General features: G+C 41.3%; 1 protein-coding gene across 7 annotated transcripts in view; it reads right to left on the reverse strand.

The window, feature by feature from the left end:
• The window catches only part of LOC127453083 (ras/Rap GTPase-activating protein SynGAP-like), a 178,992-nt gene that overhangs the window by 79,453 nt on the left and 80,826 nt on the right, over positions 1 to 18,713 (reverse strand). The window contains exon 1 of one of the 7 annotated variants that reach the window (XM_051719143.1): positions 9,908 to 10,016. The exons of the other annotated variants lie outside the window; for them this stretch is intronic. The gene's annotated coding sequence lies outside the window, so the exon portion shown is untranslated. Of the gene's footprint in view, positions 1 to 9,907; positions 10,017 to 18,713 lie in introns of those variants that run through there. 7 annotated transcript variants of the gene reach the window in all.

Here is an 18,713-nt window from a genome sequence, read left to right on the forward strand (position 1 = left end):
ATACATATTTCGATGTTCATGCATTTGCTCTAAAAATGAATAAAAAGTTAAATTTTTTTCATTTACAGGAAGCATCGTTTAGAGCAAACAGCCATGGTTGCCAAGTACATTATAAATGAATGTAAAATACAGTAAAACTCTAGTTGAAAATGGTCAAGGCATGTTTTCCACACAGTGCTTTACCTAATTAAACACAAGGAAGAATTGTTTAATTTTACATTTTTATTTGGAAACACTAATAGACTTGGCTTGTATGAAAAGGTACGACTTTAGTGACCAACCAGTCAACAAACAGATTTTCTAATGAATAGGGTACAACAGGGCTAAAGGCTCTGCGGGGTAAAAGACTCTATCGGTTTTATTTTCTCCCAAAACACTATAGCAACAGAAACTGCCACAGTAATTTCCTAAATACATTTTTGTCACTATGCACTGCAAATTTTTCCTGATCCATGAGATCATTGTGTGTAATGTCTGAAGGTTGATTTTGAGGCAATTTGATCTAATTTTGCTAATTTATTTAGCTAATGAATATCCTGGAAATGATCACATTTCTTTTGAGACAAAATACTTGTTTATCATTTTCAGTTTTGTTTAAGGTCTTTAAATCAAACATTTTTTAATAACTGTTTAATAAGTGAAAGGATGGTATTTATGGTAAACAAAAAAAACAAAAAAAAAAACCCTGTTGCAGGGGCTAGAGACCCCTGTTATACACATTGTTTTTCTTAAGTGGGGCAAATAGGCAAATTTTCAAAGTGGGCTCCCATCCAATCATAATAGAGATTAGTTTGTTTATAGAATATTTGAGATGTAATAAAATGGCAAATGTGTTTGAAATTAAAAGGAAATGGTTGACTTTTTCTGAAATTGTTATTTTGAGTAAGCATCATCTTAATTTGTGACTCAAAAAAGCATATTGGTATCTCAAAATTATTTGCATTAGTTGACAAATTGTGCCCTATAACTATTGCCCTAGTATCTACGCAATATCAATTTAAACCCCCTAGGGTCCTTTTACCCCAAGTGATGGAGACTTTTATCCCAGGTGTGGGGTAAAAGGCTCCCTCACCACCTTTTTTAAAAACTGAATTTTAATAGAAACTACCTTCCGTTGTTATTTATTTTCACGCAAATTATGTTGCTCCATCAATATTCAATAAAAATAAATAAAATGTTTTGAATTTTGTGATCAGAAAAAAAGCTAAATTTCCTTAAGAGGTGCCTTTAATTGTACCCTACAATACAGGCATCAAGAACTTTATTTTAAGAAAGGAAATATCTGTGAGAATATTTGTTAACTCCATATTCTATATTTATTTATGCAATAAAAACGACTGATGCTTGTCAATAACCTGTAATTAATTTCCCTCGTCTCACAACAAACCCCAATGTTTTCTTTCATCCGTGGTACACAAAAGTTATTTTCCTTTTAAAGTAAAATCATGGTCAGGTTTAAGGTTTGGGTAAGAGGTTAGACTTTATGGTTAGGTTTAGATTTGGGGATTAGGGATTAAACTGTAATAACATTGTTCATTGGTTCCTTAATTTTTCTGTATGGGAGTAAAAGTCATAAATTTTTGTACAAGCAAAATTTGTGCAATTTCTTACGATTTTGCCATCTCTTACTGTAATTTTCATGACTTGTCATGAGACCGGACAAATTGAATATTGCAATAGACAGTATTTACCTACAAATATTTTTACTAAACCATGCCAACACTGCAGTGAATATGTTGACGTGATGTTGCAAGTGGATACTTGAATCAGTTGTGAGTTGATTAAATGAAACAAGAAATTTTGCACAGCTGGAACACTGTATTACCATCCTACCATCATATCATCCTGAAATGCTAAATTGCATTATATAAACTGGCAATACAGTGCTCTTTTCAAATCAAGAGCAAAAACAGATATATAATTTTGCAACTTATATACTGAATAAAACGGACTGTAAAATCATCTTAGTTCAGTATGTGCACATTTCCACTTTTTACAGTGTTGGAATACCATGTATATCTATCAGTGTACGAAAATAGTAATTATTCAACACCATACTATATCAAAGTACCACTATATTACCATTTCATTCCTGTAATTGTTTGAAAGGGTACCGAACAATCAAAATTGGTCCAACATTGTAATACACTTAAACTCAGACAGTCAGAAGGGGACAGTTTCAACGAGTAATTCAGCAGTTACATTCAATTAATTGCTCTCAATCAATCTAGAGTTTTCAATCTACAGAATTCCTAATGATCAAAAAATAAACTAAAGGTATAGTTCACTTTAAAGTCTCACTTTAAATAGTTATAAGGGACAATGAGAGTGTAAAAAGTACAAATTAAAGTTTTAATGTTTCCCCTTATAAACGTCCTTCAGGAAACGCAGGGCTTAATGGACTGATCCTGGGCGCAAGCCAAGGGTTACGATTCCTTTTAATTATTTCAAACTGAAAGCCAAAGTAGAGCTCGATACTTTCATTTATTTCAATTTCTCTCTCTGTCCTTTTTGATCCATATCCAGGCTCTTTATTTGGTTGCCATGGCAACATTTCTCTAGTATGTTACATTTGACTAACACAGACACATGATGAAACGCCAAAGTGATGGAACACGGACCCACACGCATGTGAACATGCATGTCATAGATGTCAAATGAACGAGTAATGGAAAAGAGCAGCCAGGATATTCTTAAAAAATTAACTTTTGTGTTCAACAGATGAATGAAAGTCATGCGGGTTTAGAACAAATTAAGGGTGAGTAAATGACAAAAATTTCATTTTTAGGGTGAACTATCCCTTTAATATTCCTTCTAACATAGGTGTGTAAAAGTATGTGCTTTTGTGGTCATGTCTGTGTGGGTGCTGAGAGCATGAGTGTGTGTGCGCACTTTTTATTCTCAATGTAAATCTGATGTCAAGCTAAAAGCCGAAGCTGAAGTGTGTGGGTGGAATCAGCTTCAAGCTTCAGTTCCTTTGAGAGAGACAGAACGGAGGAGAGAGAGAGAGAGAGTGAGAGAGAGAGACAGCAAGAGGAGGGGGCAAACATGATAAAAAAGTAAAACTAGTGAAGAACAAAATAACAATAACTTCTCAGCCTCTGATTGATACATGTGGGATTGCAAGCTGATCGATTTGTATGCCTAAACTGGATTTGTAATAGTATATAAGGCTTGCCAAAAAGAACAAAGGATTGAAAACAATATTATTTGAAATGAAGTGTTATTGAGAATGGTTCTTAAAGGGATAGTTCACTGAAAATTAAAATTCTGTCATTATTAACTCACCCTCGTGGGGTTCCAAACCTGTATGCTTTTAATTGTTTTCTGTGGAATACAAAAGGAGAATTGTGAAGAACCTCCACACAACTCTTTTACAAAGTCAGTTCATAGTGACCAGGGCTGTCAAGCTCCACAAAGGACACAAAAGGTCCTAAAAGTACTCCATCTGATTGTGCGCTATATTCCAAGTCTTCTGAAGTCATTTGATAGGTTTGTGTGAGGAACAGAGCGAAATTTATGTCACTTTTTTATGTTGTGTGCTGATTTTGAGAACCTGGTCTCACAGAATGAATGTTACTCTTTAGAATGTACATATTTGCAAACTGACTTGTATGTGCGGCTTTCTATGTTTCGCTGCAGTTTCCTGGTGAAATGAACACTAGAGGCACTACAAAAACTGTGTGACTTAACCATTGTCACACAAATGATTTTGATTTTATAAAAACGTATTTTTCGCTCTATTATTCACCTCCTGCTTTGTTATGTGTAACGTTGCTGGCTGCTGACAATGATGACGATGGCGAGGACGTGAAGATGAAGAACCCAAGTGCAGTTTATTTTATAAGTGAACTCCAAAAACCCTAACCATAAACGTGATCTAACAAGAACTTGCCATAAACTTGACTTGACAAACACATACCATCACATACAATACTCCACCAATAGACAATGCAAACATGAGGGCTTAAATACAAGACATGGGTGAACATAAACCAATGAACAAACAGAACTGATAACAAGATAATTAAACAATAAACCAATGAAAACATGACACATGAACATGGAGGGAAAACAGAAATCACATGACTAGGGAAACAGGAACACATGACATGAAACTGGAACTAGAATTTCAAAATAAAAGACATGAATCAACAGAATACACCTGACATATCCCCCCCACTAAGGGGTGGCTCCTGACACCCCGACACATAAACAAAACACATAATACATGACATAATTCAAAGTTCTGTAGGGAGCGGGGGTGTCTTAAGGCATGGAGCGTGGCGAGAAAGGGCGAGGGGCATGGGACCAGGGCAAAGTCCGTGGAAGGTGAAGCCATGAGAGGCTCGAGGGGCGGAGTCATGGAAGGTGGAGCCATGAGAGGCTCGAGGGGCGGAGCCTTGGAACGTGGTGCCCGGAGAGTAGCTGAAGACACGAAGGGCCAGGGTGGAGCCAATGGCAGGGAGGACCAAGGCGGCACTAGAGGCTTGAAGGAGCAAGGCGGAGCTGAGGGATCGTAGAGCCAAAGCGGAGCCAGGTGACCGACAGACCAAGGAGGAGCCAGAGGGACGAGGGACCCCGGCACAGCCGACAGGCTGAAGGACCGTAGTGGAGCCGAGGGAACGCCGAGCTGAGGCAATGTCGAGGGACCGACAGGCCAAAGCGAAGTCCAGGGCTCAGAGGGTCCAGGCGGGATCGGAGGGCCGAAAGTTCCCCTTGCCTGCTCAGGAGAACTAAAGGTGGGTATAAGGGTGGGAACCATCTCCAGGCCCCACTGCTCAGGTGTGGCTGTGACGTGGCATGGAGCAAGCCGAGGCGTCGCTGTGACGTGGCATGGAGCAAGCCGAGGCGTCGCTGTGACGTGGCGTCGCTGTGACGTGGCATGGAGCAGGCAGAGGCGTCGCTGTGACGTGGCATGGAGCAAGCAGAGGCGGCGGCCATGTCGTGGAACTCTGGCTCGGCGGCGGCCATGTCGTGGAACTCTGGCTCGGGATCCGCCTCCCCCACAGTGAACGGGGAACCGATGAATCAAAGGGCGAGGTCGATATATTGAGCCAGGCTGAGGGAACTGCGATCGCCAGGCATCAAAAAAGAAATGGACTCATTTAGTCCAAATCTAAAACAACCCTTGAGGGCAACCTCATTGAAGTCTACCTGGCTGGCTAGACCGCAGAAGTCCTCAACATAGTCCTCCAGAGGACGATCCCCCTGATGTAAGCGCTGAAGCAAAACCGCTGGGTCCATGGGGGGGTGGAGTATTCTGTAACGTTGCTAGCTGCTGACAATGATGACGATGGCGAGGACGTGAAGATGAAGAACCCAAGTGCAGTTTATTCTATAAGTGAACTCCAAAAACCCTAACCATAAACGTGATCTAACAAGAACATAGACTTGACCACACACACTTCACACGCACACCACACACACACTACACACACACACATACCCAACACATACCAACACACACTAACACACACCAACACACACCAACACACACCAACACACACCAACACACACCAACACACACCAACACACACCAACACACACCAACACATACCAACACATACCAACACATACCAACACATACCAACACATACCAACACATACCAACACATACCAACACATACCAACACATACCAACACATACCAACACATACCATACTCCACCAATAGACAATGCAAACTTGAGGGCTTAAATACAAGACATGGGAGAACATAAACCAATGAACAAACAGAACTGATAACAAGATAATTAAACAATAAACCAATGAAAACATGACACATGAACATGGAGGGAAAACAGAAATCACATGACTAGGGAAACAGGAACACATGACATGAAACAGGAACTAGAATTTCAAAATAAAAGACTTGAATCAACAGAATACACCTGACATTATGATATCAAAACACTTTTACTTTAGTGCATGATTTGAAAAACGAAACATTTTAAAACATGTATTACAGGCCCACCTACATATACACACTTATTCTGCATTAGCTTGCACCCCTCACTGGACATTTCACTTGAAAACTGCAGCCAAACGTGTAATGAAGCACGTAATTTCAGTTTTGCAAAAATGTTGAAATGCGCACGTAAACTTCATGAGACCAGGCTGGATTTTGAATATGGACGAGAACACCTGCTAGTCGTAAGCACATATCACGGCAGTTTCCTGTTGAAACGAATACTAGAGGCACTACAACAACAATTAATTTTGTGTGAAAAGGAATTAATTTTATTCCTTTTCACACCGATCACGAGTAAAACGTCAGATTATCAGTTCATAAACACTTCCTTTTCACTCTGTTCTAAATACTAATGCTATATTATAAAATCTAAATACTTTTACTATTGCACATGACTTGTCAGGTGATTCATTTTAACATTTGCATTACATAACCAACTGCATTTTAAGAGTTTAATGCATGTTATTCGAGCAATTATGTGGTAGCTCAACTGAGTGCTGAGCTCAAGTCGAATTGTGAGCCAAAAGTGTCATAAAAGCACCACAAAATTACGTGGTTGCTTTAGTGTTAGCATTTTCCATGCCACATATACTTTTTATGACACTATCGGTTAGGTTTAAGTTGAACGTTTAGGGTAGGTACTTTGGTTTTGTTGGTTGAAAATTCGAAAGAGCATAAACCTTAAAATCCTCATCTATTTGGGTGAAAATTTAACTCGCTTTTAGTGCCACATAGGGGACATTTCACTTCAGAACTGCTGTGATAAGAGTAATGAACCACATAATGTCATTTCGCAAATATTTCGCCACCGTCATGTAATGTTCATGAGATCAAGCTGTAAATTTTGGTCTGTTCCTAACACAAAGCTATTGTGTGACTTCAGAAGACTTGGAATATAGTGCACAAGTCATATGGACTTATTTTATGATGTGTGAATGTCCTTTTTAGTCGTTGTATTGTTGTCGTTGTATGGAAAAGAGCTTTCTGAAGATTTTAATAAAAAAAATCTCCTTTTGTGTTCCATAGAAAAAAATAAAGCAAACAGGTTTGGAATGAAAAGATGGGGAGTAAATTAGGACAGAATTGTCATTTTTGGTCGAACCATTCCTTGAATCTAAAAATGTGAAGATAAGATGAACAAGAATCAAAAAGTGATGCTTGCAAATCCTTGAGACATCTTGTCAAAGGACCTCCATGCAATTCTTTCTCCTATTGTCATTTTCAAGGATTTTTCTCCTGCAGCAGTGGGTGTTTTTATAGCTAACCAACACTCAATCAATGGGAAGCATCATGAGACATTACCTTCCAAACAGTCGTACAATTCACAGACTAGAAATACACTGAATGCTGAATTAAATATAGCAAATGTACTTCAATCAAATTGTTGAAGATATAAATCAGACATGCATGAAGTGTTATGAGTCAAACAAAATGAAAAGATTTATAGTTAAAGGCATGGTAAGGGAGTAACGGAATACACGTAATGGGATAACATATTTAAAATACAAAATATTAGTAACTGTGTTCCACTACAGTTACAATTTAAATCATTGGTAATCAGCATACAGTTACATTTAAAAAGTATTTTAATTACTGAAGAGATTACTTTGCAATTGATTTTCATTTGTTTCATTTAATATTTAGCCTATTCAGTTGGAAAACATTTATCTATTTAAATTATGCAACCCGAGGAGCATTTGAACAGCTGTGAAACACTTTCTTATGATGTTTTACATTCATACGAGCAGACAGAGGGCACTTTCACTACTACTAGAGAAAAACAAATAAAGAGAGTTGGATCACAGCAGTCAGAAGAGAAAAAGATGCCAAATATACTGTCACTCCTTCAGCAGCTGTATTATAAACCTCTTCACAGCTGTGGTGAATAGCTTTTTAAGACTAATTCCAGGGTAAAATAATACAAAGTATAATGTTATAAATTTACAATAAGTCACTGATAAATTGAAAATACAAAAAAAGTCTCCTAGATTTACGCTGCTAAAATAAGGTGGATATTCATCATCACAGTCTGTGAAAAGGATCCATTATACTGTGGTTCATGAGGGAAAGCACTAATAGCCAATCAGGATGAGGACGGATTTATGAGGTCATCTGATCGTTTGGAATACATTTTTTCTCAACAAAGCTATCTGCAAAAGTAGCATTGTCATCAAGGTTAAGGAAAGTCAGCTTTTAAATGAATGCATGTTGTTGTATAGAAAAGAACTGTAAAATTATTCTTCAAAAATTCTAAAAAATAACAGCCTACGGGTTTGGTAAGACGTGAGGGTGAGTAAATAATAACAGAATGTTTATTTTTGAGTGAACTATTTGGTTTTTGTTGTCTTTCAAGTAGTTTACATTTTGAGCATATATGTACAGTATTGACCTAAATTAGATAACTGATTTGAGTGTTGAATCAAATAACTGTGACACGCTTGGAATTATCAAAGGACAGATATTCAGATTATCGAGATAAATTCCTACCTGCAGCAAAAATGCAACCGTTATCCCTAATTCCTGAATTAATTATTCCGTTCAGGATCCAGAAGCAATTTCAAGCCACCAAGAAAGACAAATTGTCCAAATTGTCCTCCAAACATGTTCCAGTCTGGATTTTTAAGTCACTTGCTTGTGTTTCACTTGAGAATGATTCCTGTTCGTCAGTATGTCCAGTCCACTTCTATAGGTAAACAGACAGGTAGATGCCCACACTTGCACGTCAAGCATGTTTGCTTGTATTCAAGTGTTTATGTGCACCATATACTCTCAAAAGTCTTGTAAATTTCTCAGACCGAAGATTCACTTTTTGACCACAAAATATTAATGTACCTAAGAGATCTTAATTGCATTAATGCAAAACTCTGCATATTCACTTATGAACATTCTTTTACTTTTACTAATATGCCATAAGTATTAACTAGAGACATGCATATATGCATATAATTGAATTACAATTATATCTAAGCTAAATATAATAGTAATTTGTTTAACTTTAAGTTGGGTTAACTTAATTATTAAATTGTTATGTATTTCACGTATATTTCACTATTTCTGACTTTAATTTCGATTAAATATGCAGTCTAAAATGTATTTACCTATAAGAGTACTGAGAATTTGTTATGCACTAAATTGCTCAGAGAAATATTTACAAGAAAGTGCGCATTATATTTATGAAAGGATAAATCTGGAGTGTCTAACTGTTAGAATTGTTCATGAGTCTCTTTTCTCCTTCTCGTCTCTGTCACTCTCTCCACCTCTGACAGCGGCTGTTCCTCAACAGAGTGCCTGATGGAGAGCTCCGGATCCCAGCGACGCACACCGGTGCATTTAAACACGAACCTAAACTGACAGACTGCTTCCCTTCTGCCTTTACCGCAGTTACCAACACCAGATCTGCATTGAAGCTCTCTCATGTTTTACTTGAGCGATATTTACAGACGCCGTTTAGCGTTTTAGTTGAGCTGCTGATGTTTTAAAGACTTTATGCTAAAACTTTCCTGATGAAATCTGGTGAAAACAAGCATGCCCACACAACAAATTCATTTATTCTAAACGTACACTTCCATAAACAGTAAAACACATGCATCCGATGTGTGTGTGAGTGTAAAATGTGTGTAAGTGTTTGAGACTTCTCCGCAGCTCTGTGCCGGTGACACTGATGAATAAAATCCTCCGAGTGCATGGAGTTCAGACATTGAAAGATGCAGCAGAGGGTTTATAATTCCCCTTAAATGATTCGTGCACAAAACTGATGCAATGATAGTGATGAATCAAAGCTCTGGATGTGAAGAATCCCCTTCAAAAAATTATGGTGAGGTCATTGCATGAGGACTCTGCTTAAAAGCGAATCCTTCATGACCTCGCATATCCTTTGGAACTCCGTCTCGCTGTATTCCGTCAATATTCTTTGCTAGTTTCCAGTCATACGTACAAGAATATCAGCTGCAAAGCAATGCATCCTCTCATGCGATTGTCCTTGTCTTTACTGCGTTCTCACTCTCACTCGCAAGCAGAAGAGAGGAAAGAAGACGAAAGAAGAGGGGTTGAGATGGACATGGGGGTGGGGGAGAAATGCGATTTGATGGAGAGAACTTCATGTAAAAGCCTGGGGGCAAACTCTCTCATTCTCTCTTTCTCTCTTTCACTCACTCTTTTGCTCTCTCAACACTCTCTCACACAAACAGTCAGTAGCACACAGGTCCGGGTGTGTGGATGTGATGCTTACAGGCAGCCGGTGAGTGGAGAGGCTTCTAGAGGCAGGTTATGTGGGAGGAATGTGTGTAATTACACAACTACACAAGCTGAAGACAAATGACAATGTAGATACAACTCTGAGAGTGCACATACAGTAAAGAGATACTGTTAATGTACACTGGATTTTATCATTGCGATTAATTGCGTTATATAACTAGATTTGTACATTTTCTAAAGAAAAGATTTTCTAAAGAAAATGTGAGTGGTGCTTGCCCATCTCAAACTGATCACCATGATGCTAGGGTGTTGTGGGTGGTTGCCAGGGCATTGCTATGTGATTACTAAGGTGTTCGAAGTGGTTTTTAGCACATTGCAGTTGCTAGGTGTACTGGGTGGTCCATCCTTTAATCTAAGACTATGTCTAATACGTTCTGTTTCTTAAAGGGATAGTTCATCCAAAAATGAAAATGTTCTCATTATTTACCCACCCTCATGATATCCCAGGTGTATATGACGTTCTTTCTTCACCAGAACACATTTGAAGAAAAACAGAAAAATGTCTTAGCTCAGTAGGTCCTTAAAATGCAAGTGAATGGATATTTCTCTTTTGAAGGTCCAAATTTACAGACAGTCAGCATAAACGGCATTGAAACCACTCCAGCTGTCTTCTAAAGCGATATGATCGCTTTTGGTGTGAAAAAAGATCAATATTTAAGTACTTTTTCACTATAATCCAACACTTCAGGAGAGGGTGGAGTCCAAGCGGTCTCTCGTGTGACGTGTTCGAGTTGCCATGGATACCAAGGTAATCTCACGTTCTCCACTCGGTTGAGACATCCAGGATAAGCACACAAAAGCACCATTGTGAGTAAAGAAACAGATAATAACAGATCTGAACCAAAATTAAACAAGCTACTGTACAGTGTTCCTCCTCATTTGTAAACAACACTGCTCTTCCGGCTGTGAATCACATGCGTCAGTTCTCGCGTGATTCAAATGTCAATGCGATTACTTCACACGTGCGTACAGCTGCCGACCAGAAGCATGATTTAGAGTTAACTTAAATATTAATTTAACAGCTGGTGTTGTATGGATGAAGTTTATGCTGACTGTCTGTGATTTTGGACCTTCAAAAGAGAAATCGCCATTCAATTGCATTTTAAGCACCTACTGAACTAAGACATTTTTCTATTTTTCTTCAGATGTGTTCTGGTGAGGAAAGAAAGACATACACACCTGGGATATCATTAGGGTGAGTAAATAATAAGAACATTTAAATTTTTGGGTGAACTCTCCCTTTAACGCCATCGTTTCCCAAAGTGTGCGGTGTTTTTGAAAGTCTCTGTTTTCTGTTACTTAATGTTATAGTTTTCCAAAGTATGCCATATGGGAGTGCTTTTTTGCAAGTCTCTGTTTTCCATTTTCTGTTACTTAATGTTATAGTTTTTCAAATAAAGCCGTACTGGAGAGCGTTTTTGAAAGTCTCTGTTCCCTTACGATTCAGTACACTTGATATTGTGTCACTAAGCTGATGCTATGGGGAGTGTCCTTCTACACGACCTAGTTGAAACCTTTCTACGGCAGAATTGGCTATGGTCTTTAAGCCCTGCCCTAATAGGCGTGAAGTTGTCCAGTATCAAAGCGGGTGCGCAAACACCATTCCTCAGAATTTTCTTCCTTCAAGATAGCGATTCATCTCTCGTCAAGAAGCCTTCTAGTACTTTGCCGTCGACATACATGAGTCAGCGGGCGGGATCTTCAATGCAACGAGAAGACTCTCCGCTCTCCTGCAGTTTTCTGGTGAACATTTACTCCACCTCGCCTCTAGAAGCTTCACTGGTGAACGGGCCGCTTCAGCATCCTGATTTTATGCAGCACTTCGGCACGAGTTTTGAATCCTTATAAGCTATTGTTGATATAGTGTGTATATGTAGTGTATATATATATATATATACACAGTATATAACTAAAAGAGCCGCTTACGTGTTCGTGTCTTTTTAAAGATGTCCTTCCATAAGTGTTCCTTATATGAGGGACACATCCCACTGTCAGATCAGCATGAGAGCTGCATTCGCTGTCTGGGCTGCACTCACGCAGAGACAGCTCTCGTAAAGACAGACTGCCCTCACTGTGAGGGCATGAGTCTCAAGAGCTTCGCTCGTGGATCGCCCTCGATTTAAGGGACGATTCAGCCTCCCACGCCCTCCCACACGCCTCTTCTGTGACTCCCGAGGGATCAATTTGAAGGATGAATTTGAGGTGGATCTCATGCTGGCACATGCCCCACGAGCCCCTCAAGCTCCATATACTGCATCTATGCCTATACAGTATGTGCATGACGAGCTTCGGCCCTTCCCAATCTCGTCACGTTCGGTGGTGCTGATGTTGGGGATGATACGATGATGTTATGTCTCTCACTGCATCTGGCGAATGGTCAATGGAAGACGTTGCCAGCTGATCCTCCAGCGAGGGCGAGGAGCATGCACACGCCATTGACAAGGAGATGCTTCGCTTCCTTTCAAGGGCAGTCGAAGAGCTCGGGCTCGAGTGGTCTCATCCGGATGAACCTGAAAAATCTCGCCTTGATGAATGGTTCTTGCAGTCCGGACACCATCAAGCGATCACGTTCTGCAGATCTGCCCTGTTCTTTCCGGAAGTTCAAAACGAACTAACAAAATCCTGAAGCACGCCCTATTCAGCTCGCTCGCACAGCGATTCCACTCTCCTCACTAAAGTGGACCACTGGAAAGACAAAGTTTATGCCCAACTACCCCATGTGGAAGAGGCGGTAGCGGCATATCTTTTCCCAGAGGGTATCAGGGCGTGGAAATCATGCCCCGTTCATCTTTCCAAGCCATGTCGACTAACATCCGCACTGACTGGAAAAGCATACTCAGCAGCGGGCCAAGCAGGTTCAGCACTCCACGCAATGGCAGTGCTCCAAGTTTTCCAAGCTAAGCTCCTCAAGCAAATGGACGAGCAAGGCTACGATCCAGAGACATTCAAAGAGCTCTGCACCGCTACGGACACATGCCATTGGCAAGTCAATGGGCAACCTAGTAGTTTGGAATCGTCACATCTGGCTGACCCTCACGGAAATATGTGATGCGGAAAAAGCCACTGTATTTGATGCTCCGGTGTCTCCAGCCGGCCTTTTCAGCGATTCTGTGGATAGATTTGCTGAGCGCTACGTCACGGCTCAGCAACACTCACAGGCTATGAGACATTTTAGGCCAAAACGGGGCAATACTTCATCAAAACCGGCTCACTTCCTCTCTGTCTTGGGCCAGCGCCCGGCTAAAAACCCCACGCCTGCTGCCTCAGCGCTGCCAAAAATGAAGGCAGCCGACTCAGCGTGAGTGCCGCACCAAGGGGGAAAACCCCCACATGCAGCAAAAGCACTCCTGATGGGCACAGCCCTATGAAGCGGAATGCAGAGCTCGCTGTTCCTTCCAGACCCATCCCGCAGAAGGCTTGACTGGAGACACACAATTCCCCTCTTCCTCACTGATGTTTGTCAGGAAAAGAATATTGTTGTTCAAAATGTTGTTCCTGTGTCTCACATTCAATCACATGCAATAAAGAATGCAAAAAAGAGTACATCGCTTATTGCACATGCACGAAACACTCATACTTTTTCAATAAAGAGCTCTTTTCCACTTCAAAGCCCACACATTATGCACAACCGCTTCCCAATGGTGAACAGCGCATTATATCTTACAATGAACAAAACAAATTACTCTCTGTCCTGTTACGTAGACACGTGGTGAGCCCTTACAGCCATTTCTGACTGGGTGCTAAAAAAAATTTAACATGGTTATACAATCCAATTTGCGCGTGGGCTGCCCTGTTTCAATGGTGTTCTGTCTTCCACGGTCCCGTCCGAAGACACGCCGGTGTTACGAGCCGAAATACACAATCTTCTCACAAAGAACGCAATAGAGGTTGTTCCAAATTGTCTAACCCACAAAGGGCTTTACAGCCACTATTTTCTTGTCCCGAAGAAAGACGGCGGTCTTCAGACAGTTTTAGATCTGAGACACTTGAATTGCGCCCTTACGAATTGCCCGTTCTAAATGATTACTCAGAAAAAGATCTTATCACACGTCCACCCACACGATTGGTTTGCGTCAACAGATCTGAAAGACATGTACTTTCATGTTCAAATTGTACAACATCACAGGATATTTTTGAGATTCGCATTTGAGGGAACTGCGTATCAATTCAAAGTCCTGCCCTTCGGATTGTCCCTTGCTCCTTCAGTCTGTCATATGCAAAGTCCGAGAGGACAAGAAAACAATTCTATTAGTTGAGCCGAAGAGGCCCAATCAGTCCTGGTTTCCAGATTTCCATGGGAAATACCACAGAGGAGGGATCTCCTCTCTCAAGCGCAGGGCACAATCTGGCATCCCCAGCCCCAGCTGTGGAACCTGCATGTGTGGCCCCTGAACGGGGCATGCTAAATGTAAAAGAACTGACTCAGTCGGTTACACCATTTTACAGGCTAGAGCGCCATCTACAAGATGCCTCTATGTACTGAAATGGAATGTGCTCACTAATTAATGCTTTTCATATGGCAAAGACCCAGTGAACTACCCCATATATGAGTATGATGAGGAGGAGGGCGTGGCCAGGCCGTGATGGAACACGGCCGGTGCTGAATCAACTGATCAGCGGGAGAGCAAGTTAAAGGGTCAGCCGGAGGCGTCGGTTCGAGAGAGAGAGTGAGAGATGCACGTGGCCGCATTGCATGTTTGTTTATATTGGTTTTAAAGGTGCAATATGTAACAATTTTCATGAAATATTCGCCTTTTTTTGCCAATGTGAGAACGGCTTGTAGTGCAACTTAAAAAATGCCCAGACTTCCTAGGTTGCCTATTAAAGCCTATAGACTGATTTTTATGTGAAGGGAGCGGGTCGGTTTTTCCAGGAAAATCCAAAGGATGTGATGTTTATGCGCTCTCCCGAGAGCCTTGCCTCAGTAATAGCTTCTCTTCCACTATTCAGCAGCGTCAACAGACAGTCTGCAACACTAGGTAACGTTATCTTAGAGATGGAATCCAGCAAACGTCTGCCTCCCAGCACAACACCGACTCCTACACAAACTCAGAGTAAGCCAAATAAAAAAAAAACTTGATCTTGCCTGCTAACGCTGATGAATCGCAAGCTACCTTGCTTCGTAACTTTCAAATAATTTCAACGATCTTCTCTTTATACTAAAAGTCAGGTATACAGGATACATTTAAGCAAATACGCTGGTTTCTTGATCGTAGTACAACATATGACATACAAAACATGCAACAGTGCAACATAACAGTGCAGTGCAACAGTAAACTGTCTGGTATAGTTCGGTAGTATGTAGCTGTATGTGTGTATCAGTATGCTATGTTAGCTGATAAGTAGTTTTAGTTTAGTCACAAAGTTTGTAGTAAACAATCATAAAGGTGTAATTTTAATTATGCTACCTCATCTGTTAGCATGATGCCAGTGAATTACCTTCAGTCTCTTTGTATGTTACATCATTGTTTTGGCCGATGCTCGCTCGCGTCCCTATGGAGTGTGTGCACGAGCGCAAACTCGAGCAACAGGTAGCTGGCTGTAGTTCACTTAACAGCCACAGGCATCATTAATAACAAGGGTTTCTGAATCTTACATACTGCACCTTTAAGTTAATTTATATCAAAAAACTTTACGTTGACTGTTGAGCCGGTTCCCGCCTCCTCCTTGCCCATCCTTATACTGTTACAATGAAATTCTCACATTTCTTCAAGAGCGATTGGACACAGGGCTCACTCCGTCAATGCTCAAAGTTTATGTTGCGACAATATCTGCGTATCACGCACCCAAAGCAGGCACCTCTATAGGCAAGCATGATTTAATCATAAAGTTCCTTAGGGGAGTGAGGCGGCTTAATCCCCCTCACCCGTCTACAGTTCCGACTTGGGACCTGGCTTTGGTCCTAAAAGCACTCATGAGGCCCCCCTTCGAGTCTCTGTTGAACTGTGTGTGCTTTCTTTTAAAACCACATTACTGCTGGGTCTAGCCTCAGTAAAACGGGTCAGTGAGCCCTTCAGAGCGCAGGTGGTTCACCTTCAAGCCTTTTTCCCTCCTACATTTAATTCAGATGAAGAACAGTCCATTCATTTGCTATGCCCTGTGCGAGCGCTACACACATACGTTGAGGCACTCGCCAGTTCAGACTGCCTGTTCAGCTCTTTGTGTGCTATGAATGATGCACGAATGGAATGTCCATCTCCAAGCAAAGACTTTCTCACTGGATCGTTGATGCAATTGCCCTGGCTTAGGAGATGCAGGGTGCAAATTGCCCAGTTGGTGTTAAAGCACACTCAACTAGAGGCATGGCCTCTTCATGGGCATGGATGAACGGTGTGTCCTTACAAGACATATGTTTTGCAGCAGGATGGTCTTCTCAAAACACATTTGCTAGGTTTTACCACCTAGATGTGACTTCTCTCTCAGGATATGGACACGGCTAATGCGTTTCTCTCATTCAAGAGCTTGATCTTATATAGATTATATTATAAGAGCACTATTGTAAGAGTACATGATCAAAGTCAATTTAAAACATCCAAATCACCCTTTTTCATGACTGTCTTTTTTATATATCATTGTGTTTTTAATTTATGACAATCTAAAATCAACATGCCGATGAAAGTTCTGCATCAAGTCCAACTGAAGTATTTATCTAGCCTATATATTTTTTTCCAGAAGATTCAGACAATAATTATATTTAGTAGAAATAGAAAGGTTGCCTATGCACAATTGCACATACAGTGCAGCCATTCCTCAGTTCTTCAAACACCTCAAATGCTTATTCAATCTGTAATATTTATACACAAGTAGAGATGATCATTTATTGTAGTATGCTATTTTATACCTTCATAACAAGTTGTGGTGGTGGGGGCGTGGTCGAACGCCGGCTTGTGAATGGAGAGCGAGATCGGGAGATGAGGTGAGGATCATCACCTGTCAATGATTGTCTCTATCAGCTGTTTGTCATTGCAGTGATAGTTGGAGATGGATTTAAGAGCGAGCCAGATGCAGGGAGCCCAGGCATTTCCAGGACCAATGCCTGGTGATGGAGGTGGGGACACTGGTCCGGGTCCCCGATGCGCCGCAGGCCACCCCCGATCGAGCTGGCACGTACCGTATACCTATGAGTATTAAGGGGGGTACATATCAAGCCTTGGTGGATTCAGGTTTAATCAAACCTCCATTCAACAAAGCTTGGTTCAATCCGAGGCTGAGGATGCAAGCCAGTGGGTGAAGGTAAGGTGTGTGCATGGGGATATCCAAAATTACCCTGTAGTGACGGTCGCTATTCAATTTGGGGGACAAAAACATAGTGTCGAGGCTGCGGTTAATTCCCGCCTCACCCATCCACTAATCTTGGGAATTAATTGGCCAGCATTTACTACCTTATTAAGGTGAATGTGTGTATGGGTCCTGCGACGAAGCATATCAGTGTGTGGTGTGTGACTCGCTGGCTGGGGAGACGGAGCAAGGGCCATCTATGTCAGCTCCATGTCAGGCGGTCATAAGGTATGGGGAAGTCTCGGCTTCCCCAGCCCTTAGAGGATTCCCTGCTGGGGATTTCCCTCTGGAGCAGACGTGACCCTTAGGTATGCCTTTGAGCAAGTCAAAATGATTGATGGTCAACGCCTCCAGCCAGACATTGCACTCGTATATCCGTATTTTTCAATTATTAATGATCGGTTGTATCAAGTGACACAGGATGCTCAGACAAAAAGGATACAACCCAATCATTAGTACTGAAGAGCTGTCGGGAAATTTTATTCCAGATGGCTCATTATAATCCGATGGTGGGTCACTTAGGGCGGGGGAAAACACTAGACCGTCTGATGGCCCATTTCCGTTGGCCAGGCATTCGCGGGGATGTTCGGCGGTGGTGTGAGGCATGTCGTGAATGTCAGCTGGTGAATCTGCCAGCCACCCCAAAAGCGCTATTGCGCCCTCTGCCGTTGATCAAGGTCCCCTTCAAAAGAATTTGCATGGACCTCGTCGGGTCATTAGAACAGACAGCACGTGGGCATCGCTTTGTGTTAGTTCTGGTGGACTACACAATGCGATACCCGGAAGCAGTGCCTCTGCGCAACATCTCAGCACATAGTGTTGTGGAGGCACTCTTCAGAATTATCTGCCATCATGTACACTACGTGAATTGTACGAATGATTGGGGATTAAATCAATTCATACCAGCATCACCCTCAAACGGATGGCTTGGTCGAACAATTTAATCAGACCCTGAAAAATATGATTCGTACGTTCGTTCATGACGTTGCTAAGAATTGGGATAAGTGGCTCGAACCCCTGTTATTCGCAGTTCAAGAGGTCCCACAAGCCTCCACGGGATTTTCCCCATTTGAACTCCTGTATAGGCGTCGGCCACGCGGCATGCTAGATGTCTTATGAGAAATTTGTGAGGTGGGACCTTTGACTAGTAAGAATTAAATAAAATACATTCTTGACCTGAGAGCAAAACTCCACACTTTGGGGCAACT

This window comes from Myxocyprinus asiaticus, chromosome 15 (genome assembly GCF_019703515.2).
Source record: "Myxocyprinus asiaticus isolate MX2 ecotype Aquarium Trade chromosome 15, UBuf_Myxa_2, whole genome shotgun sequence".
Lineage (NCBI taxonomy): Eukaryota > Metazoa > Chordata > Actinopteri > Cypriniformes > Catostomidae > Myxocyprinus > Myxocyprinus asiaticus.